A 24,042-nucleotide genomic window follows, 5' to 3' on the forward strand; every position below is an offset into this window, starting at 1 on the left:
ATGCTTCCTCATTGTAATTATTTTGGATATCATTTGTTTGTTGAGTTGCTTCAGTCATATCTAACTTCTTGTGACGCCATTTGAGGCTTACAGGGCTAAATGACTTGCCCATGGTCACATAGTATGTAAGTGTCTGAGGCCAAATTTGAACTCAGGTCTTCCTCACTCCAGGCCTGGTGCTCCATTCCCTGCACCATTTAGCTGACAATTTGGATATCATACCAGTCTGTTAACAAAGAAATAATATGACATATTATCAAAAATGAATGAATGAAAAGTATTGATATAATTGGTTAAAATGATAAACTTCACTTCTTGTTTCAAAGATCTATAACCTTGAGTTGTGTGTTCACTTTCTGGATGTGTGTTGAAAATCTCTCTGCTTTAGTAGACAGTTGAATGAGATGCTGTAGCCAAATAAAAGCCTTATGTCAGCTGGTAGTAGGACGATAGGACTGAACCTATCTTCATCTCCTGTCCTCTACTTAAAATCTTTTCAATTTGATAAACACTTCCAGAATTTATGTCTCCCAAGAACAAACTTTAGCAGCCAATGGTTTACCTCCATGCCATAGAGGTATGAGAAGTAGTTTTAGGGGAAATAAAAATTATTTTATCTTTGGAATAGTCATAGGAATTTTTGAACTGAAAAACAAATGATAAGAATTTCTCATATTTTGGCTTAAGTAGATCAGCAATAGAAACTCTTCTCTTTTTCTTAAGCTCAAAAGGCTCCTTTTTATAGAATGAATGATATCAAAAGATTTCCAGGGCACAGTGAGAAGGGAAATCTCTGTTGAGGAAAATAAAAACAATATTTATTGCTGAAAAAGATCATGATTTTTTTCATCTAAAGTCATGAAAAAATACTTTAAATTGTTATGGATGAGAAATATGCAAATTAAAACAACTCTGAAGTACCACTACATACCTCTCAGATTGGCTAAAATGGCAGGAAAAGATAATGATAAATGTTGGAGGGGATATGGTAAAAATGGGACATTAACACATTGTTAGTAGAGTTATAAGAATTATGGGGAACATTTTGAAATTATGTCCAAACGGCTATAAAAATATGCATACACTTTTGTCCAGCTAGGCAACTGATAAGTTTATATCTCAAAGACATCCAAAAAAGGAGAAAGGACTTATTAATACAAAAATATTTATAGCATCTATTTTTGTGGTGACTAAGAGTTGGAAATCAAAATGGAATGGTTAAATAAGCTGGGGTATAATTGTAATGGAATATTGTTGTGCTATAACAAATGGTAAGCCAGATCATTTCAGTAAAACCTGGACTTAAATGAATTGATGATAGTGAAGTGAACAGAATCAAGGGAAAATTGTATACAATAACAGCAATATTGTTTGATGAAGAATTGTGAATGACTTAGCAGTTCTCAACAATGCAATGATCCAAGACAATACCAAAGGACTAAATTCTGCTCATCATTTCTTTTAGAATGATAATATTCTGTTACATTCATATACCATAAGTTATTGAGTCATTCCCCAATTGATGGGCATCCATTCAATTTCCAATTCCTTGCCACCACAAAAAGAATGCTACAAACATTTTTGAACATGTGAGTCCTTTTCTGTCTTTTATCATGTCTTTGGGATACAGATCCAGTAGTCACACTGCTAGATAAAAGGTTATGCACAGTTTTATTTGGCCATAGTTTCAAATTGCTCTCTACAACTGTCATAAATTCACTAACAGTACATTAGAATACCAATACTCCCACATCCCCTCAAATTCCATTATTTTCTTTTTTTTTGTCATATTAGCCAATCTGAAGAGAGTGAGGCAGTACCTCAGAGTTGTTTAATTTTCATTTCTTTGCTCAATAGTGATTTAAAACATTTTCCCAAATGACTATAGGTAGCTTTGATTTCTTTGCAAACTTACTGTTCATATCCTTTGACCCATTGGGGTGTGATTTGTATTTGTATTTTTAAAGAAATTTTATTATTATATCATTACTTACAAAATATATGCATGGGTAATTTTTTTCAACATTGACCCTTGCAAGATCCTCTGTTCCAAATTTTCCCCTCTCTCCCCTTCCCCCCTCCCCAGATGGCAGGTAGTCCAACACATGTTAAATATGTTAAATTATATGTTAAATCCAATATAGGTATACAGTTATACAGTTATCTTGCTGCACAAGAAAAATCGGATTTAGAAAGAAAAAAACTAAGGGGGGGAAAAACCAAAAATGTAAGCAATCAATAGCAGAAAGAGTAGAAATGCTATGTTATGTGACCCATCCAGCAGGTCACTTACATGTGGGTCTTGAGGTGGACAATGCCTGTAAGGCTAATGCCTATAAAGGAATGGGGTTAGAAATGAGGAGGGAGACGAGTTGAGGTGGAGCAAGGTCTCTCATTTATTGAATGAAAAGGGTCTTAGTTATATATGATTTCTGGGTGGGGGGTTGCAATGTAAAAGAGAAGAATGTCAGACCACAGGTGTGGCTGACATCCTGGGGCATACTCGTTATCTGGTTCCTGGGCGGAGATGGCCAATTTCCTGGGACACACATTATCTTGTCTCAGGAATTTAGGATGTTTGTTCCCAATAAGGTTTTAGCTAACCTTATCAGAGTTTATGCACAGGTAGTCACGTTCTTCTTGGCTTCTTTGTTTCCTGGGGTGCCCGAGGCACTAAGGTATAGGAGAGTCTTTTATACATGGTTTCTAGCATGTCCCCCTTTTTATTTATATATGGGTGAGAGGCCTGTCTTAGGCTATGTGGCCGGTGTCCATATTCAGTACCCAAATAATCCGACCTTAAAGGCCAGGAAAAAGGCAGGACCCCTGTCTTAGGCTATGTGAGCGGCATCCGTCCCAGCACCCCAGCATCAAACTTCCGGGGTGTGCTTCTGGAGAACGGGCCCACAATAATCCCGTCATTGGGTGTTCCTGCAGCCAGAGGGTATGATGTTCCTGAAATATGGGGCCATAATAATCCCGTCATTGGCTCACCCACAGCCGGCACAGGGGGACTTCGACCGAGTCCACCATCTGCGATACCAGGGGTCATGCATAACCATGGTAGAAAATTGTAAAGCTGCACCAGGCTCGTTGATGTTGAGGTTTTCATAAGAATCTGCCTTAGGAAGGCGTTGATAGTAGATTTGAACTTTCTTCTGAACAGCTGCATCAACCTGAGACTTAACAAAACCAGTTAACTTAGCAAACAGCCAAGGTCCGAAAGAAATAAGAAGAATAGCCACGAACGGTCCCGGAAGAGTAGGAAGAAGGGTTGTCAGCCAGGGGGATTTTTAACAAAATAAGGGATTCTAAAACTAAAGCATCCAAATTCAATCTGAACTAGTGAGATAGGGGGTGGGGCAAAAGTGCTTAAGGCAAAGTGAATAGGAGCTAGGCGTTCCCATTCTTTCAGGTATTTTGAAAAAAATATATACCAGTTTCCCAATGTTCTATCTCTATCTCCCCCCCCCCCCCTTTTTTTTTTCTCACGGAAAGGAATTATCAAATGGCCATTCCCCATATAAATTCTGAGAGTGAATCAAAATCCCTATACATAACAGATTAATACAGTAGCATTTCCTAAAAAGCCCTCAAACATAACAGTAATAATTACACAATTTTAACAAATCCCATCCCAAGTCTTAAACACACAGTAATAGATGATCCAGGCAAGGTTTAACAGTCAGTCATCAACCATTCCCAAAGTCCCTTATATCAGTCCAAAGTACACTCGATGCAGGGTCCAGTCCATGGTCTCATGTACAAACTGCTGCTTCAGGCTGTGAAGTGATAGGAGGCTCTCATTCCATGCAGAGTGGGTGTGTGCCGTGGTGACAATCAAAGCTGATCAAAGCTGATCCAGGTTCCAGAAGCAAACCAATATCTGTAATTTGACCAAAATCTAGAGCAAAAACACAAATCTAGCAAATAAAGATTAGATCAGTCTCAGATAGACTCAGTTCATCAGGTTGCTGCAAAACATGAGGAGGCCAAAATAAATTGGCCAGCAGTTTCCTATGTGAAGAGATGAGTTTGCTTTACAGGCCAAGCAAATGGCTGCAGTCTTACAGACCTCTGTTAATTGTCCACTTATCATGTAGAAACCTTAAAGGAACAAAACACAAATATCCAGTAACAGACAGATTACCAGACGAAATACTCAGTTGCCCAAGCATTTAGGATACAATGATTACATATAACCAGACTGAAAATAGCAAGGCACGACATAATTGAATTGCATTAACAATTCTACTGACCATTGCTCTGATCAGAGAGATCAGTTACAGAAGGAAAAATGCAAGAACATAACTATAACATAACATAAGCAGTTGAGTTTTAACAGCTTATCAATCAATTTTCCCAGTAACTGTCAGAGGGTGGAGCCTTAAAACTCCCAATAGCATTAACTAATTAACTCTTAAGTCCAAGAATTTTTACCTCCAATAACAGATGTCATTAATCAAATTTCTGATAACTCTTAAACAAAGATTTACCCTAATCTTGTAGTAATAACAGAAAGAAATTTCGTCTCAATAAGTTCACAACTTAGAACAATTATCATATCTGGGTAGATGTCACATAAGTGAACATTATACATACAAATCATTTTGCTTTTAAAATACCCAATACATAGAAAACCATCCCAAACTGCATAGTGTCCATAACAGAAACATCTTCAAAAGGACAAAGAAAAAACTATTATGTTCAGAGGCCCTTTAAATAACCTCAGGATGACCCAATATAATCAATTTAAACTTATACAAAAGACCCAATTCCACATAAAAGAATTCAAAAAGGTTTTTTTTTTTTTTTTTAATAACATAGCAATTAAACTCTTAGAAATATTCGTACCAACGTATGGATCACATTTATGACCATATCTCTTAACCAAGAAAACCTTTATGTATTAAAAAAAAAACCCAAATATTCAATCAATTAACCTAAAAGTAAGCATGCCCTTAAAAAAATCAAAGTTTGCTGCACTGGCCGTAATCAGATAAGAAAAAAAAAACATCAGTAACACACTCTAGAGGGGTGAGGGGAGGAGAGGATTCCACATGGCCACCCTTCCCCCACTCCTGCCCCCTAGAAAAAACTTCCCTCAGGTTCCCCACTCTATTTTCTACATGGGGATCCTTTTCAAGATTTAGCCCATCAGTTTCCCAACATGAGGTTTCTTCCCAAATTTATCCATTTCCAACTTTCTCTTTCTTCCTGGCTACATATTTGAACAATCTCCTTAAAGAACTTTCCTATCAGATACTCCTGATGCTACTGTAAAGTAGCAGAAGACAGTGGAGGTGGATGGCTTCCTCCCCACCTCTTCACCTACTCCCAAAAGTCTTTCTTTCACCTTCCTAAAACCATGCAAACCTCTAATTTCCCTACAAATCAGTCCTTCCTAAATCACCTGTATTCCTCTTTCCTTTTCCCTTCAAAAACCTGTAAGATTCATACTATAGTGAATAGCCCAAACCTCCAAAAACCCACACATGTCCAGCAGAGCTGGTTTTAAAGTATGTTAATAAATAACTCAATATATTTCAGAAGGTAACAAACTGAATCAAACTAATACAGCTGTTTTTAAAAGTTTTTTTCTTTTTTTTTTTCCTACCACATTTCTTCTAACAGCTATTAGCATCTTATCTCCAGAGCTTTTTATTGCCCAGGCCAGGCTAACCTTGAATTTTATTGCTCTTTACTCTAGTAAGCTTTGTTTCAAGGGGGGAAAAAAAACCTTTTCTGTCCGTTTAAAATAGCTAAATTCCATGTACTTACAAAATTAGTACAACAGGTTAAAAGTTTTAAAATCACAAGCAAATTTTCAAACACCCAATTTCCAAATTTCTTAATCATTGTTCTTAAAACTTAACAAAGCTTTTAAATCAGCAAAAACAGACTAGGGGCTTTTTCTAGGATTCCCCACCCTCAGAGAGAAGTTTGTTTCCTTTTTCCCTTCCAGAATCCAAAGGGGCTTCTGTGAACTTCCAAGCCCATTTAGTGCTTTTCTCTGCCTTCACAGAGAATGCCTAGATATTCTATTCAAACTTCTTTCCTTTAAATGTTAGCATACTGCTGTATATTAACTTTCCAAACTTTCAAATCCCTTTCAATCTATTTTTTCATTTCCTTTTTTTTTTTTTTTTTTTTTAATTTCTTCCTTTCTCTCCCTTTTCTCCCTTCTTCTCACAGGCTGCTGCAGTCAGCCAGAGACAGAGAAAGATTTTTCAAACTTCTTGATATTTTCTAAGCCTGCAACACAGAGGCTGAATCCTTATTTCTTACAAGCTTGCTACCTTTTAACACAGACACACACAGACAAACATGGAGCTCCATTTAAAAAATTTTTCCAACCAATAAAACAGACAAATCACACAGAACATAGAACACACATCACACAGACTACACAGTTATAACACTAAACAAACATATAACACATAACATATACCCAGAGGATATTTTCCAGCGTCCCAGAAAATACCCGTCTCAGAATTTTTAAACCCGTCGGTATTTATTCTGAGACCACAGGTTACTAGCAACAGAACAGACCAGAACCAGAATAACCAGAACCATAACCAGATGGTACCCCAAAAGGTACCCAGACAGACTTACTCTCCCGAATGCTGAATCATGCCGAATCGATTTCCTTGGCCTTCTGCTACTCCTTCTTCTTCCCCTGAAGCTTCCGCCTCCCCTTCATCCCCACCTTCCTCCTCTGTCTCCTTTGGTGCCACTAAAGTTTTCTGGCTTTTTAACACAGGGAAGGCAAGCTGTGCAGGAGCGGGGTTTTTAATTTTTGTGAGTGAGGGGGGGTTTCTCTTATTCTTCAAGGGTCTCACTGCTTTGGGTAATTGTCTCTGATACCCTGACACAGGGAGGGAGAGAGTTCTTTGTAAAGATTGTTGTAATGCCGAGAGTTCGTTCGTCATTTGTAGATATTGAATTTGTAAGTCTAGAACTTCTCGAAGGTTTTTTACTTTTTCAGTTAAGTCTTGCTTAGCTGTGGTGAGGTCAATGACCGGGGCGACAGGGGGGTTAAGTATCGGGGCGGTAAGAAGGGGCAAGCTGTAGGGAGGTGGAATATACCCTGTGCCTTGCTTTCTAATTCAGCAACGTCTGAGGCGCTAAGGGCATCCTGAGTTTCACTTTCATTTTTCACAGGGAGTTTAGGTTCGGCGGCGGGGAAGACGGGGTATGTGAAATTGCTTTCTATGGGGGGAGTCCCTTCTTTGGGAAGTGGGGGGTAGATAGACTTGGGCGTGACGGAAGGGATCTCAATGATCCCTGACGGAGGTCGTGAAGACGGCTTCCCTGTTTTTTGGAGAGACTGGGTGGATGCCGCACGGGACAAAGGACTCTGCAGAAATGAGTAACTGTCATGTACCCCCGTCAAGGGAGGCACATTCTACAATGTCATTGATCAGATTCCAATAGGAAAGAACATGAATGGGTTTGGGCCCTTCGGTTTTCAACTTGTTACTAAGATCCCGTCCCACCTTTTGCCACTTAGCAGGGTGGATTTCAGGGCCGTTGACAATGAACCAGGGACAGACATCATCAATGAAAAGGAAAAACCGAACAAGATCCTTTTTCTTAATTTTTACTCCTCTTTCTCTAAGGCTACTCTTAAGGTCCTTAATAAAGGCCTGTTCTTTAGATAAGTTAGTCCCCATGAGTGCAGCAGATGATTACTCACTTTTCAGTTGCGGGCTCTCTGTGGAGCGGTCTCGTAGCAGGTCCGGACGAATGGGCTTCTTCCTAATCTGCCGGGCAGGTGTCCAGCCTCGGGGCCCCCACGTTGGGCGCCAGATGACCCATCCAGCAGGTCACTTACATGTGGGTCTCGAGGTGGACAATGCCTGTAAGGCTAATACCTGTAAAGGAATGGGGTTAGAAATGAGGAGGGAGACGACTTGAGGTGGAGCAAGGTCTCTCATTTATTGAACGAAAAGGGTCTTAGTTATATATGATTTCTGGGTGGGGGGTTGCAATGTAAAGAGAAGAATGTCAGACCACAGGTGTGGCTGACATCCTGGGGCATACTCGTTATCTGGTTCCTGGGCGGAGATGGCCAATTTCCTGGGACACACATTATCTTGTCTCAGGAATTTAGGATGTTTGTTCCCAATAAGGTTTTAGCTAACCTTATCAGAGTTTACGCACAGGTAGTCATGTTCTTCTTGGCTTCTTTGTTTCCTGGGGTGCCTGTAGGCACTAAGATATAGGAGAGTCTTTTATACATGATTTCTAGCAGTTATGCTCCATACTCAGTTCCCATAGTCCTCTTTTGGGTGTAGATGGCTCTCTTCATTAATGGACAATTACAACAGGTTTGGTTCATCTCATTGTTGAAGAAATCTATTTCCATCAGAATTGATCCTCATATAGTATTATTGTTGAAGTATATAATGTTCTCCTGGTTCTGCTCATTTCACTTAGCATCAGTTCATGTAAGTCTCTCCAGGCCTCTCTGAAATCATCTGGTTGGTCATTTCATACAGAAAAATAATATTCCATAACATTCATATACCATAATTCATTTAGCCATTCTCCAATTGATGGGCATCTATTCAATTTTCACTTTCTAGCCACTACAAAAAGGGTTGCCACAAACATTTTTGCACATGTTGGTCCCTTTCCCTCCTTTAAGATCTCTGGGACATAAGCCCAGTAGTAACACTGCTGGGTCAAAGAGCATGCACAGTTTGATAACTTTTTGAGCATAATTCCAAATCGCTCTCCAGAATGGTTGGATCTGTTTACAGTTCCACCAACAATGTATCAGTGTCCCAGTTTTCCCACATCCCCTCCAACATTGCCCATGATCTTTCCCTGTCATGTTAGCCAATCTGACAAGTGTGTAGTGGGTATCTCAGAACTGTCTTAATTTGCATTTCTCTGATCAATAGTGATTTGGAACAACTTTTCATATGACTAGAAATAGTTTCAATTTCTTCATCTGAAAATTGTCCACTTTCTTTGACCATTTATCTATTGAAGAACGGCTTGATTTCTTATAAATTTGAGTCAATTCTCTATATATTTTGGAAATGAGGCCTTTATCAGAACCTTTGAATGTAAAAATGTTTTCCCAGTTTATTGCTTCCCTTCTAATCTTGTCTGCATTAATTTTGTTTGTACAAAACCTTATTAACTTAATATAATCAAAATTTTCTATTTTGTGATCAATAATGATCTCTAGTTCTTTGGTCGTAAATTCCTTCCTCCTCCACAGTTCTGAGAGGTAAACTATCCTATGTTCTAATTTATTTATAATCTCATTCTTTATGTCTAGATTATGAACCCATTTTGATCTTATCTTGGTATATGGTAGTAAATGTGAATCAATACTTAGTTTCTGCCTTATTAGTTTCCAATTTTTCCAGCAGTTTTTATCAAATAATGAATTCTTATCCCAAAAGCTGGGGCCTTTGGGTTTGTCAGACACTAGATTGCTATAGTTATTGACTATTTTGTCCTGTGAAGCTAACCTATTCCACTGATCAACTAGTCTATTTCTTAGCCAGTACCAAATGGTTTTGGTGACCTCTGCTTTATAATATAGTTTTAGATCAGGTACAGCTAGGCCATCTTTATTTGATTTTTTTTTTTTTTTCATTAGTTCCCTTGAAATTCCTGACCTTTTGTTCTTCCAGATGAATTTTATTGTTATTTTTTCTAGGTCAGTAAAATAGTTTCTTGGGAGTTTGATTGGTATAGCACTAAATAAATAGATTAGTTTAGGTAGTATTGGCATCTTTATTATATTTGCTTGACTTTTCCAAGAGCATTTGATATTTTCCCAATTGTTTAGATTTGACTTTTTTGTGTGGAAAGTGTTTTGTAGTTTTGCTTATATAGTTTCTGACTTTCCTTTGGCAGATAACTTTTGATAATATAAAATATTTGGGAATTTATTTTAAATGGGATTTCTCTTTGTATCTTTTACTGTTGGATTTTGTTGGCATTGTGTAAAAATACTGATGATGTATGTGGATTTATTTTGTATCCTGCAACTTTGCTAAAGTTGTGCATTATTTCTATTAGCTTTTTAGTTGATTCTCTGGGATTCTCTAAGTATACCATCATATCATCTGCAAAGAGTGATAATTTGGTTTCCTCATTACCTACTATAATTCCTTTAATCTCTTTTTCACCTCTTATTGCCAAAGTTAGTGTTTCTAATACAATATTGAACAGTAATGATGATAGTGGGCAACCTTGTTTCACCCCTGATTTTACTGGGAATGCTTCCAGTTTATCCCCATTATATATGATGCTTCCTGATGGTTTAAATAGATGCTACTGATTATTTTAAGGAAAAATCAATTTATTCCTATACTCTCTAGTGTTTTTAATAGGAATAGGTGTTGGATTTTATCAAATGCTTTTTCTGCATCTATTGAGATAATCATGATTTTTGTTAATTTGGTTATTGATATAGTCAATTATGCTAATAATTTTCCTAATATTGAACCAGCTCTGCATTCCTGGTATAAATCCTACTTGGTCATGATGTATTATCCTGGGGATGATTTTCTGTAACCCCTTTGCTAAGATTTTATTTAAGATTTTTGTATCAATATTCATTAATGAGATTGGTCTATAATTTTCATTATCTGTTTTCATCCTGCCTGGTTTAGATATCAGTAACATGTCTGTGTCATAAAAGGAATTTGGTAGAACTCCTTCATCTCCTATTTTTTCAAATAGTTCAAATGTTATTGGAATTAATTGTTCTTTAAGTGTTTGGTATAATTCACAGGTAAATCCATCTGGTCCTGGGGATTTTTTCTTAGGGAGTTGATTAATATCTTGTTCTATTTCTTTTTCTAAAATGAGACTATTTGAGTAATTTACTTCCTCTTCTGTTAATCTGGGCAATCTATATTTTTGTAGATATTCCTCCATTTCACTTAGGTAGTCAAATTTATTGGCATAAAGTTGGGTAATGTAACTCCTAATTATTGCTCTAATTTCCTCTTCATTGTTGGAAAGTTCTCCCTTTTCATTTTTAAGACTAACAATTTGATTTTCCTCTTTCCTTTTTCTAATCAAATTAACTAAAGGTTTATTTCTTTTGTAGTTTTTTTTTTTTTTTTTTTTTTTTTTTTTACATAACCAACTCTTAGTTTTATTTATTAATTCAATAGTTTTTTACTTTCAATTTTATTAATATCTCCTTTTATTTTTAGAATTTCAAGTTTGGTATTTGAATGGGGATTTTTAATTTGCTCCTTTTCTTGGCTGCATTCCAAATTCCTTTGCTTTTCAGAATATCAGATTCCAGGCCCTTCAATTCTTTAAGGGGGAAGCCTCTGTATCCTGAGTAATTCTAATTGTGGAGCCTCGGTATTTGAAATGTTTTTTTTTTTTTTTTTTTTTTTCCTGGCTGCTTGTAATATTTTTTCCTTGGTGTGATAGTTCTGAAATTTAGCCACAATATTCTTTGGAATTTTAATTTTGGGACCTCTTTTGGGAGGTGTTCGATGTATTCTTTCAATGGCTCTTTTACCTTCTGATTCTATGACATCAGGGCAGTTCTCTTTGATGATTTCCTGAAAAATAGTGTCTAGGCTCTTTTTTATCATGATTTTCAGGGAGTCCAGTAATCTTTAGATTGTCTCTCCTAGATTTATTTTCCAGATCAGTTATTTTCACAATTAGGTATTAAAACTTTTTTTTTCTATTTTTTTCTTTTTCTTTTCTTTTTTCTTTTTCTTTTTTCTTTTTCTTTTTCTTTCTTCTTTTTGGTTTTGCTTGACTGATTCTTGATCTAATTGAGTCATTCATTTCCATCTGTTTAATTATGAATTTTAGTGAATTATTTTCTTCATTTACTTTCTTTTTATATTTGTCCTACTGAATTTTTAAACGAGTTGTTTTGTTCTATGGAATTTTATTTTTTTCATTTCATAAATTGTTTTTTAAGGAGTTGTTTTCCTTTTCCATTTCACAAATTCTGTTTTCCTGGAAGTTATTTACCTTTTCTAATTCACAAAGTCTGTTTTCCTGGGAGTTCTTTACCTTTTCCATTTCACAAATTTTGTTTTTCAGGGAGTTGTTTTCTTTTTCCACTTTATCAAATCTATCTTTTAATGAGTTATAAGCCTTTTCCAAACCCTCTTGCAAAGTTTTCCTTTCCTTTCCCCATTTTTCTTCTAGCTCTTTTTTGAGATCCTTTTTAATTTCTTCTAGGAGAGCCTTCTGTGATGGGGACCAGATTATATCAGCCTTTGGGGTTTCATCTGGAGACAAAAACTAAAAATCTCTGGAGAGCTTTTAGTCTCCTCAGTGTTTGAAATCTGTTCTTCTCTTTCACCATAGAAACTATCTATAGTTAGATTTTGCTTTGCCTTTTTACTCATTTTTTTTTAAAGTTGGGATCTGCTTTTAGGGCAAAGAAGGTTTTCCAAGCTTCCTCTACAAGTGGCTGCAAAGTAGCCATGGCTTCTTTGGGTCCATGCTGACTCACTCTAGATACTGGGTTGGTATGGCTAGATCCCATGAGACTGGTGCTTTTGGCAACCAAGGCAGAGTAGCCAACACTGTGGTAAAGTCCTCCCCATGCACCGTCCTGGGTCTACACAGTATGCACTGCTTTCCTGTACCTGGCCAGCTCTCTGTGCCCAACTGAAACAGACCTTTTCTGGTGATCTTCAAAATTATCTTCTGCTGATAATTTGCTGTACTCCCAATATTTATGAATTCTGCCAGTCTAGAACTAATTCAGAGGCTGAATTTGGCAATTAGTTGAGGGTCCTGGGAGGAGATCAGAAAGAAGCTGTATTCTTTCTGCCATCTTGGCTCCACCCCCAATTTTTATTTTTATAAAGTTGACTTAGTTCTCTATATATTTGAGAAATTAAGAATTTATTAGAGTTATATGTTGCAAATTTCCCCCTCTACTTTTTTCCTGTCCTTATAATTTTGATTGTATTATTGGTTTTGCATGTGTAAATACTTTTAATTTGATATAATAAAAATCATCTGTTTTGTATTTTGTAATGCTCTCAATAACTTCTTTGGTCCTAAATTCTTTATCTATAAATCTGATAGACAAACTATTTCATGCTGTCTTAATTTGCTTTTGGTATCATGCTTTATATGTAAATCATGTACGTATTTTCATCTTATCTTAGTGTATGTTGTGAGATATTGATCTGTATCTGGTTTCTACCATGCTGTTTTCCAGTTTTCCCTGCATTTTTTGCCAAATAACAAGTTTTTGTTCCAAAAATTTGAATTTGGAGACTTATATACTAGATCACTGTAATCATTTGCTATAATGCAATTTGTATTTAATCTATTCCACTAATTCATTACTCTATTACCTAGCCAGAACTAGATTGTTTTGATGACTACTACTTTATAATACAATTTGAGATCTGATATGGCTAGCCCCCCTTTTCACATTTTTTTTTCATTGATTCCCTTGATATCTTTGAATTTTTTTTCCTTTCTGATCAATTTTGTTTTCCTAGCTCTATCAAATAATGTTTTGACAGTTTGATTGGTGTGGCACTGAATAAGTACATTAAATTAGGTAGATTTGACATAGATTAAATTAGGTAGATTTGTCATTTTATTATAACAATTGACTTGGCCTATCCTTGAGCAATTAATATTTTTCCAATTGTATAGATCTTTTTTTTATTTGTGTGAAAAGTGTTTTATAGTTGTATTCATATAATTTGGGATTGTCTTAGCAGTATTTTATATTGTCTACAACAGCATTTCTAACTGGCATTTGTGGATTCATACTTGGTCATTATCCATCACTTATATGTATAATAAATCTCTATCATATCCCCGAAGGACTGTAAACTAATAGATTTGCATTTTCATATACAATCACTTTTTTTCTATCTAATCTATTATGTTATGGAATGCTTGTTTTATTTCTTAATTCAGAATATAATAAATTTTAAAAAAAACTCTGTGAAGGTAGGAACCATGAATTTCTATCCTAATCCACTCAATTTCCTCAGTTAAGAACTAAAGAACTACCACTTCATTTGAAATACTGGAACTGAGTGGGAGGGTTTCTGTGCAAGATTTCAGATGTGTTGTGAACTAAATGTTGAATCTCTTTTTTCAAGATCTAAAGGTAGTTTTCCTGGTCCATCTGAAGACAGTACTGGTCTGCACCTTGTGCTTCTTCTGCTGCTTCATTTTCTTTGGTCTACCTTGTTAGAAAGATGAGTTGAGTTTTCCTCTTACCAGTCCATGGACTTTTTCCCTTAAAAAGTCTTTTGTGGGGATTTAAAAATCTTATATTTTTTTCTTCCCTTCCCTCCTCTCTTCTTCCTCTATTTCCTTTTCCTCCTTTCTTTTCTCTTCTCTCTGTTTATCTCCCTTGCAATAACTTCTTTAAATATGATGTTATAATTGAAGCTATGCTTATTTTTTTCTATTCCTAGTTTCACTAGCTTCCTTTAATGCTTATACAAAGGCCATTTTTGGTTTTCTTTTACCTCCTATCAATCATTTCTAGGACCTTCTCTTTTGATATTACCTTCTTGCTACTGTGTGTGTGTGTGTGTGTGTGTGTGTGTGTGTGTGTATAAACATAGTTGTTTGCATATTGCTTCCCCCATTAGGATGTGATCTCTCTGAGGTCAGGGATTGTTTTTCTTTTCTTTTTCTTTGTATCTCTCAATATTTAGCCCAATGCCTGACATGAAGTAAGCATTTAAATGCTTTTTATTCATGTGGCTTAATTTTTGAAGGGGAAAAAAGGATAGAATATAAAGTCTATGTGGATGGAATGTTTGTTTGTTCCTGATAGCTGAAGTCTCACTTATTAATGTGAAATTCTCACCTATTTTCACCATCTAAACCAGATTTGAGACAATTCAGCCTTAGTTTTCAAATTTTAATGAAACCATTAAATTGGATTTTTCAAACACAAGTGCAGTATAATGATAGAAGTAGAAATAATTACCTGCTCATTTGAAAGTGGGAGTATAACTTTATTTGATAAGAGGCAGTACAGTATATTGAAAAGAGAATTGTACTTGCAATTAGAAAATCTAAGTTGAAGTTCTTACTTTACTTACTAGCTGTGTGACCTTAGGGAGATGGGAGAGAGGAGCTGAAAGTAAGCATTTATCAAGTACTTACTGTGTTCCAGGCAGTGTGCTTTGCAAATATCATCCATTTGATTCTTACAATAACCATGGGAGGTAGGCACTGTTATTATCCTTGTTTAACGGTTGAAAAACTGAGGGAGAAAAGGGATTAAATGATTTTTCCAGGGTTATAAAGCTAAGTGTCTGAGATCTCATTTTAATTTACATGTTTCCAATTCTAGGTCCAGTGATCTATTCATGTGCTTTTTAGCTGCCTAGAAAGTTTTAGAGCCTAAGTTTTCTTCTTTTTTATAATCAGTATATTAATAATTGTGCTATTCTTCTCATTGGAATTTTGGAAAGAAAGCACTTTGTGAATAATACAGTACATAAAAGGATAGGATGGTTATTAGAGTAAGGTCTGATTCAGGCTCTTACTATGTTAATTTAGGTTGGTTTAGAATCAATTTAGGTTGGTTTTAGAATGAGGTAGGTTTGTAACCTACATAACAGTTAAATGACACAGTTCGAAAAACAGTTAACAAACGAAAGTTTAATTAACCCTAACATAGACTACTTAGTAAATACACATTATCACTTTGGTAAAAGATGTATCTCCACATCTTCTTTTGGAAACAAATCTAGTTGGCAGAGCAAGGTGTGATGACTTGAACTAACTCCAGATGTTAGCCAAATTTGAAGAAACTTGACTCAATGTGTGTTTTTTTTAAACGCCATTACATGGCAGGAAACACATGTAATTCTGACTGGAGGTCACCAGAAAGTTGCATCATGGGATATGAGACTTAAGCCATGTCTGCTTGGGTCAATGATATCCCAAAGAGGAGCAACTATAAGGTAGGGTAGACAGAGCACTGACATGGGAATCAGGAGAAGCAGAGTTCAAATCTAGTCTCAGATAAAAACTTATTGGCTAGTAAGCCACTTAATCCCAAATGCCTCTTCCTCCCCAAATGATATTCTAGACAGCCTTGTAGCATTTAGGGAAAGACAACAATAACAACAACAACAAAAACAACAAAACACAGCCTAATCCACGTGGCAGGGAGAACTCTGAAAGATGATGATCCAATACCATCAATATATTAGAAAAGACATTTTCTCTGGTATTGGAATACTTGAAGTTAAATATTGCTGTTTCTACTTTATATCTGTATGACTTTGGAGAAGTCCCTTTACTTTCTTTAATTTCTGTTTCTACATTTCAAAATGAGAGATTGTTCAGGAGAGTCTCTGAATACTTTCTGTTGTCAACCCATCTTCATTTAAGTCAGACTAGCAACAAGGGCTGGTGTTGGAGTTAGAAAAAGTGTTCAAGTTTATCCTCAAGTACATACTAGTTTTTGTGACTACAAAGAACAAATTATAACTCCACAAGGCCCTTAGGTGAACCTTAAGATTATCAATTATAGAAAAGTTGGCTTTCTGCCATAGAGACTTTTCATACTAGAAGAATTCTATATCAAAATAAAAAAATCAAAGTTCTGAATTCCTTGCCACTCCAATAAAATTGAATTGAAAGATTATAATAAAATGTAATTATAATTATACATTAATATAATGTTAACAAATCCAAAGTCTGGTTCAAGAAACAATGACTAAGAACAATAACAACAATATAATAGAAAATCAACTGAATTCTGTTTGTTTTAGAGACTGTATGGTAAAACCTTATGTAAAGACAAGAGACAGATGGTACTAATGGACTAAGCATAAATCTAAATCATACACATGTTTTCTGCAGATGTAGAAACTGGTCCCAGTAGACTATTTTCTTTGCAGATGCAGTAGATACCATCAGCTCTCCTTCACAGTTACAGACTGTGATGACTTTTTCAAACAAATAGAATCACACTTTGGAAGATACAGTACAGATGTGAAATGACCTGAGCTCCTGATAAACACAAGTTTATTATCAGGCCTGCTGTGATATTGGTGGTTGCATGTCATGGGCACTGAGTGTGGAGGTAGGGCTAGAATAGTAAAAGGAAGTCTCAAAAGTAAGGTGGGAAGGGGCAAGGACAATAATGGAAAACTTTGAAATTGGCTTATCCTCAGAGTTATCTTCTTGGAATTTATCATTACCTATAGATTAATAAAAACAAAGTAAGCAAAAAATAACAGAAGTCAGAGTTGAATTGACTTGTCTAAAGTTAGTAACTAGGAATTAGATTTTCTAATGTACTTTTAATTTTACATACAGTTAAGCTTGGGGTGCTTTCAGATTCCCTTTTTGAAATATTTATATTCAAATATCAAAATCAGGAAAGACCTGGACTTTTTTTTTACATTAGCATCACTCAGAGCTCTTAGTATACCAATGATGACCTGAAAAAGAGGGTGGTCTCTTATCCCTAACAAAGATAAGATAAAGGAAGTTTAACTTGCATTAATATACAAGACATATTAATCAACTACTCCTTTTTTTGGTCTCTTTTATTGGTTCTTTATCCAACTCAATCCATTCACCAGGGTATCACCAGGCATTGTCCTGGGACCCCTTTCTTTTTATCTTGGTTATTGGAGCAGCTATAACCCCAATAAATGGATTTTTATTCCACACAATAAATGGTGGACACAATAAATGGATTGCTGGCCCTAGAGTAAGGAAGACTCCTCTTCCTGAGTTCAAATATAGCTTCAGACACTTTATAGTTATATAACCCCTTGACAAGTCATCTAAACTTATTTGCTTCACTTCCTTATTTGTAAAATAAATTGGAGAAGGAAATGGCAAACCCCATCTGGTATATTTGCCACCAAAACCCCAAATGGGGTTTAGTCAGATACAACTGAACATCATCATCATCGATCTTGATGATTTTATCAATTTCTAAGGGTGTTCTCTCTCTCTCTCTCTCTCTCTCTCTTTCATATATATATATATATATATATATATATATATATATATATATATGTAGCCCCAGTCTCTATTGAGCTATAGTTATTGATCTCCAATGGATTTTTAGATATATGGAAGCAGATGTCTCATAATAAACTTAACAGATCAAAAGAAACTAATCACCTTTCCTTCTAAGTACTCCCTCCTCCTGTTCCCTATTGCTATTAAAGATTCCTTCCTTCTTTCAAGCTTTTGGTCTTGCTTTGTACCTTCAGTCTGTTTCTTTGTAGCTGGTAGACACTAAGCATTTGATACATATTATATTGTTAGTTGACTGATTAAAAGAATCAGAGGAAGTATCCTGTATGGTGGAACATTGTCAAGAATTGCAAGGTAAGAAGATATGGATAGGTTGAGATTGATTATTGAGAGATAGTTGATCTTTTTTTTTTTTTTTTGAGGAAGTATCCACATTGATGATATTATAGATTTAGTATTGTGCCTAAAATTAGCAAGCATTTTTTTTTTTTTAAGAGGGAGACAACACAGAAAAGGAGGCAGGAAATTGGGGTAGGGTGGGAATGGGATGCCAGGCAGTACTCAGACTCTGAGAGTTGAAATTAGCTAGGGCAGCAGTTGCAAAGTAGAGTAACCTTGAGGATCTAGTTTCTGCCCTCTATGAAAGAAGGAGTAGTTTTGTATTACACCCTTAGCCCTCCAGCTGGGGGAAGAGCAACTGAATGAGGTGGTGTCAGTCAAAGCTCTAGTTAGCAGCATGATGGTGAGGTTAGAAGTGATAAGTTCATTCTTGTGGGGTGGAAGAATGGAGGGACAAGGCATCTTTCTTGCAATTGAACTTAAGGAAGGAGATGCAGAGTGGAATAACAATGTACCAATAATAAGCAAAAGAACTAACATTAAATGGTGCTTTAAGGTTAATAAAACACCTCATATGATTCATCAGTTTTGAGCCTATTCAGAATCCCCTGAAATCTCTGCAGTTGTAAGCCTTAATAGTATAAAGCTGCCCAAAGACTTCTGGACCCTACTGTATAAGTATGAACAAAATATATAGCAAATAAATACAAAGCAATTTTAGGGGGCAAAAGCATGAGTGGATGAAGAGATCAGGATAGCCTTATTATAGAAGATGAAGCTTGAACTGAGCTTTAAAGAAAATGAAAGCTAAGCAATAGAGGGGAAGGAGACCCTTCAAGGCTTGGTTTATTTATTGATTGCAAAGTCAGAGAAAGAGGAGACAATGTTTTTTTTTGTGAGGATCAGCAAGGTTAGTGATGTAACTTGTAGATGCTCAGCAAGCACTTGTTGAAGGAGAGTTTCAAGAAGTCAGGCAAGGAGAGAGAGGCAAGGAGAAAAGAAGGCATTTATTTATTGATAATGTGTATAAATAATTATTTAATTTGATTAATTGATATCTTCTTTTAATGGAGTTTGAAATGATTCCTTAGCTCTGGCTATCACTTAGTACTCCATGGGCTAATTTAAACTCACTTTGATCTTTCCTAGGTAGGGAGTGATTCTAATAATGAAGTTCTTGTTCCAGACAATAAATGTAGATGTCTGAAATGATCAAACATTGAGGGTGAACAAAGTGCCACATACCTGATTTTAGCCATGCTGTGTATTTTCTTTCATGTTCTTGCTCAATCATGAGAATCACTTGTTTGTGGCTTTCTCTTTACAGAGAATATGAGATCTGAACCACAAGATTTTTTTTTAAAGGAAGTAAATAATTTCCTGTGGTGCCTCATTAATTATCACAGTGGTAACTCTGCAACTCTTGTGTGTCTTATGGAAGTGCTAAAAGGTCACAAGGCAACATGAGGGAAATCATCTTTTTCTCTCTTGGGTCTATCTTTGATGTCTACACTTGAAAATCTTCAAACAGTTCAAAGCTGAGTCTATTCCTCTATTCTAAGAAGCCCATTCTGTTTCTTCCTAATCCTGAGCAAATCCTGGGACTTTATTCTTCTCACTTATATTAGAACAGACTCTTACTTATCCCTGGCCTGGAGGATACCAACTGAATAGTTTTGTGCTTCAGTATTTCCATATGCAGTGGATCTTCTCACAAGACATTTAGAAGTTTTTTGTGACCAGTTTAGATCTATAAGCCACTATGGTATGACTCTGTCTCTAGTTTAATCTCTACCTAAAGAAAACAATGGAGAGAAAGCCCAAAAGGAAATATGATAATTATGTGAATTATTTTTAATGTCAAATTAACTTGTACTATCTGCAGCAGAAACTTCTACTTTCTATTATGGCTTTATGGTGATGTGGAAAGACTATTGACTTAAAGGCAAAAATGATTGTGGAAAGACAGCTGAAACCAGAATTGTAGGTGTAGAGTTTAAATACTTCCTCTGTCTTTTTTGTGTGGCCTTGGGCAATCCTCTAAACTGACTCTCCAGGCCTTAGTTTCCTTATCTGGAAAATGGGGAGATTAAATTGGATTACTTCCAAGAGTCCTTTCAGCTCCAGTTAGGTGATCTGATTATTCATGTAGAGACAAAAGCACTTCTTTTTTATATGACCTTTTTTGATTTCTCCTTGACATTGTGCTATTAAAAAACTTTATCAGTGACTTGAAAGAAGGTAAAACTCAGAAGGATAACTATGATATTGGATGGTGGGATCCAACAAGATTTAAACCTTATGAAAAGTTGGGCCTAATAGAATAAAATGAAATCTAGCAAGAAGAAATGTAAAATCTTTTGTTTGGAAAAAAAATAATTCTCACCAGACCAGGATAGGAGAAATATGGCTATATATAACAGTTCATCTGCAAAACTCTAAGAGTGTTAGTGAACTCTTAATAGTGCAACAAATACTTCCATAAGATATGAATATGATCTTTGCATTAAGAGGGAAGTAGTGGCCAGAATCAGAGAAATCAGAATAGTGTTATTGACTACCCATGTCATACTTTACCTGGAGTACTGCATTTAGTTCTAAAAGTTAAATTTTAGGGAGAAAATTTATCAGGTAGATAATATTTACAGAAGGACAGAAAGGATGAGAAAACCTGAGTTCATGACTTATGAAGATTGGTTTAAGGAACATAGAATATTTAGTTTGGAGAAGTAGAGACAAAGAAGTAAGATTTGAAGAGTTGCCATATAGAAGAAGATAGCTCTAGGAGAAATCAGTGCATCTAGGGAAGAGGACAATTTGGAGATGTCCTAATTTTTTCATAGTCTGCCCTGCTCAGCCTCACCCAAAGTCCTATTACAAGTAAATATTTGTAACAATTGTAGCTATATAAAAGTGAAATAGGTGATATTTGGAGCTTCTTTCTTTCACTAGAAGTCTTCTGATGATAACTTGTTGAAAATGTTGTAGAAGGGACTTTCTGCCAGGGTTAGATGCTGGACTAGATGGTCTCTCTTCCCAACCCTGACATTCTTTGGTTTGTACTTCAGTCTTATTTCTGACACTTACTAGCTATTAATGATTTGGCTAAGCTATTTAACTTTTTGAGCCATAGTTTATTGATAAATTAAAAAAAAATAGTTGATTGTAATTTTATTGCTTAAAGTGGTTGATAGGCAAGTACTACATAAGTATTTAATTATTATTTTTATCTTAAAAAATAAGTATTTTATAATAGAAAGAAATAAAGACTGAACTTAGAGACAGAAAACATAGAATATAAACTTTGTTTAACTTTTTGTTATTCATAATCATTGCCACTTTTTCTGTCCAAATCTCAATTTCTTTATCTGTAAAATGGCTATTTGTAAAATGATCTATTTCACAGGAAACTTTTGTTAAATAAAGCACTTTAGAAATTTTTTTGGTACTTTATAAAGTGAGCTATTAATGTATAATAATAAGTAATTTTTTATGTAACACCTGTTAAGTGCCAGGCACTGTGCTAAATGCTTTAAAATATTATGACATTTAATCCTCACAGCAACTTTGAGAAGAGTAGGTGCTGATTCAGGCCAAGGTTTAATAGATAGAAAATAACTGAGGTTACTTGTGGTTTTAGTTACTTTAGGCCTATTGCTCTGTTCTTGTGCCATCTAACTACCTCATATTTAACTATATTATACTATATGGCATCTACTTAAAACCAGCAGTAAACAACATATGTAACAGGGACAAACTGCAACCATTCCCAATAAGATCAGGAGTGAAACAAGGTTGCCCACTATCACTGTTACTATTTAATATTGTATTAGAAATGCTAGCTCTGGCAATAAGAATTGAGAAAGAGATTAAAGGAATAAGAATAGGCAATGAGGAAACCAAATTATCACTCTTTGCTGATGATATGATGGTATACTTAGAGAATCCCAGAGACTCTATTAAAAAGTTATTAGAAACAATCCACACCTTCAGCAAAGTTGCAGGATACAAAATAAGCCCACATAAGTCATCAGCATTCTTATATATCACTAACAAAACCCAATAGTTAGAGTTACAAAGAGAAATTCCATTTAAAGTAACTATTGATTGTATAAAATATTTAGGAATCTATCTGCCAAGGGAAAATCAGAAACTTTATGAGCAAAACTACAAAACACTTTCCACACAAATTAAGTCTGATCTAACCAACTGGAAAAATATTAAATGCTCTTGGATTGGGCGAGAAAATATAATAAAGATGACAGTACTACCTAAACTAATCTATTTATTTAGCGCTATACCAATCAGACTCCCAAAAAACGACTTTGATGACCTAGAAAAAATAACAGCAAAGTTCATATGGAAAAACAAAAGGTCAAGAATTTCAAGGGAGTTAATGAAAAAAAAAATCAAATGAAGGTAACCTAGCTGTACCAGATCTAAAATTATATTATAAAGCAGCAGTTACTAAAACCATCTGGTATAGGCTAAGAAATAGGCTAGTTGATCAATGGAATAGGTTAGGTTCAAAGGACAAAACAGCCAATAACTTTAATAATAGAGTGTTTGACAAACCCAAAGATCCCAGTTTTGGGGATAAGAATGCATTATTTGACAAAAATTGCTGGGAAAATTGGAAATTAGTATGGCAGAAACTAGGCATTGACCCACACTTAACACCATACACCAAGATAAAGTCAAAATGGGTTCATGACCTAGGCATAAAGAATAAGATTATAAATAAATTGGAAAAGCATAGGATAATTTACCTCTTAGACCTGTGGAAGAGGGAGGAATTTATGACCAAAGAGGAACTAGAGATCACTATTGACCACAAAATAGAAAATTTTGATTATATCAAATTGAAAAGTTTTTGTACAAACAAAACAAATGCAGACAAGATTAGAAGGGAAACAATAAACTGGGAAAACATTTTTACAGTCAAAGGTTCTGATAAAGGCCTCATTTCCAAAATATATAGAGAATTGACTCTAATTTATAAGAAACCAAGCCATCCTCCAATTGATAAATGGTCAAAGGATATGAACAGACAATTCTCAGATGAAGAAATTGAAACTATTTATAGACATATGAAAATATGCTCCAAATCATTATTAATCAGAGAAATGCAAATTAAGACAACTCTGAGATACCACTACATACCTGTCAGATTGGCTAGAGTGACAGGGAAAGATAATGTGGAATGTTGGAGGAGATGTGGGAAAACAGGGACACTGATACATTGTTGGTAGAATTGTGAACACATCCAGCCATTCTGGAGAGCAATTTGGAACTATGCTCAAAAAGTTATCAAACTGTGCATACCCTTTGATCCAGCAGTGTTTCTACTGGGCTTATACCCCAAAGAGATATTAAAGAAGGGAAAGGGACCTGTATGTGCCAAAATGTTTGTGGCAACCCTGTTTGTAGTGGCTAGAAGCTGGAAAATGAATGGATGCCCATCAATTGGAGAATGGTTGAGTAAATTGTGGTATATGAACGTTATGGAATATTATTGTTCTGTAAGGAATGACTAGCAGGATGAATACAGAGAGAACTGGCGAGACTTACATGAACTGATGCTAAGTGAAATGAGCAGAACCAGGAGATCATTATATACCTCAACAATGACACAGTTGGAGGATGTATTCTGATGGAAGTGGATCTCTTCGATAAAGAGAGCTAACTCAGTTTCACTTGGTCAAGGATGGACAGAAGCAGCTA

At 35.5% G+C, this 24,042-nt stretch overlaps 1 protein-coding gene and 1 long non-coding RNA gene across 2 annotated transcripts in view; one reads left to right on the top strand and one right to left on the bottom strand.

Annotated features, from left to right (window-relative positions):
- Positions 1-24,042, top strand: part of PXDNL (peroxidasin like) — a 559,370-nt gene that overhangs the window by 188,364 nt on the left and 346,964 nt on the right. The gene's annotated exons all lie outside the window — the stretch shown is intronic.
- Positions 2,373-15,292, bottom strand: LOC127543883 (uncharacterized). Its single transcript, XR_007949326.1, has 2 exons — positions 15,130-15,292; positions 2,373-7,877 (listed from the first exon to the last, which is right to left on the bottom strand). It is a non-coding gene; the product is annotated as an uncharacterized LOC127543883 (long non-coding RNA).

The sequence above is a fragment of the Antechinus flavipes genome, chromosome 1 (genome assembly GCF_016432865.1).
Source record: "Antechinus flavipes isolate AdamAnt ecotype Samford, QLD, Australia chromosome 1, AdamAnt_v2, whole genome shotgun sequence".
NCBI lineage: Eukaryota > Metazoa > Chordata > Mammalia > Dasyuromorphia > Dasyuridae > Antechinus > Antechinus flavipes.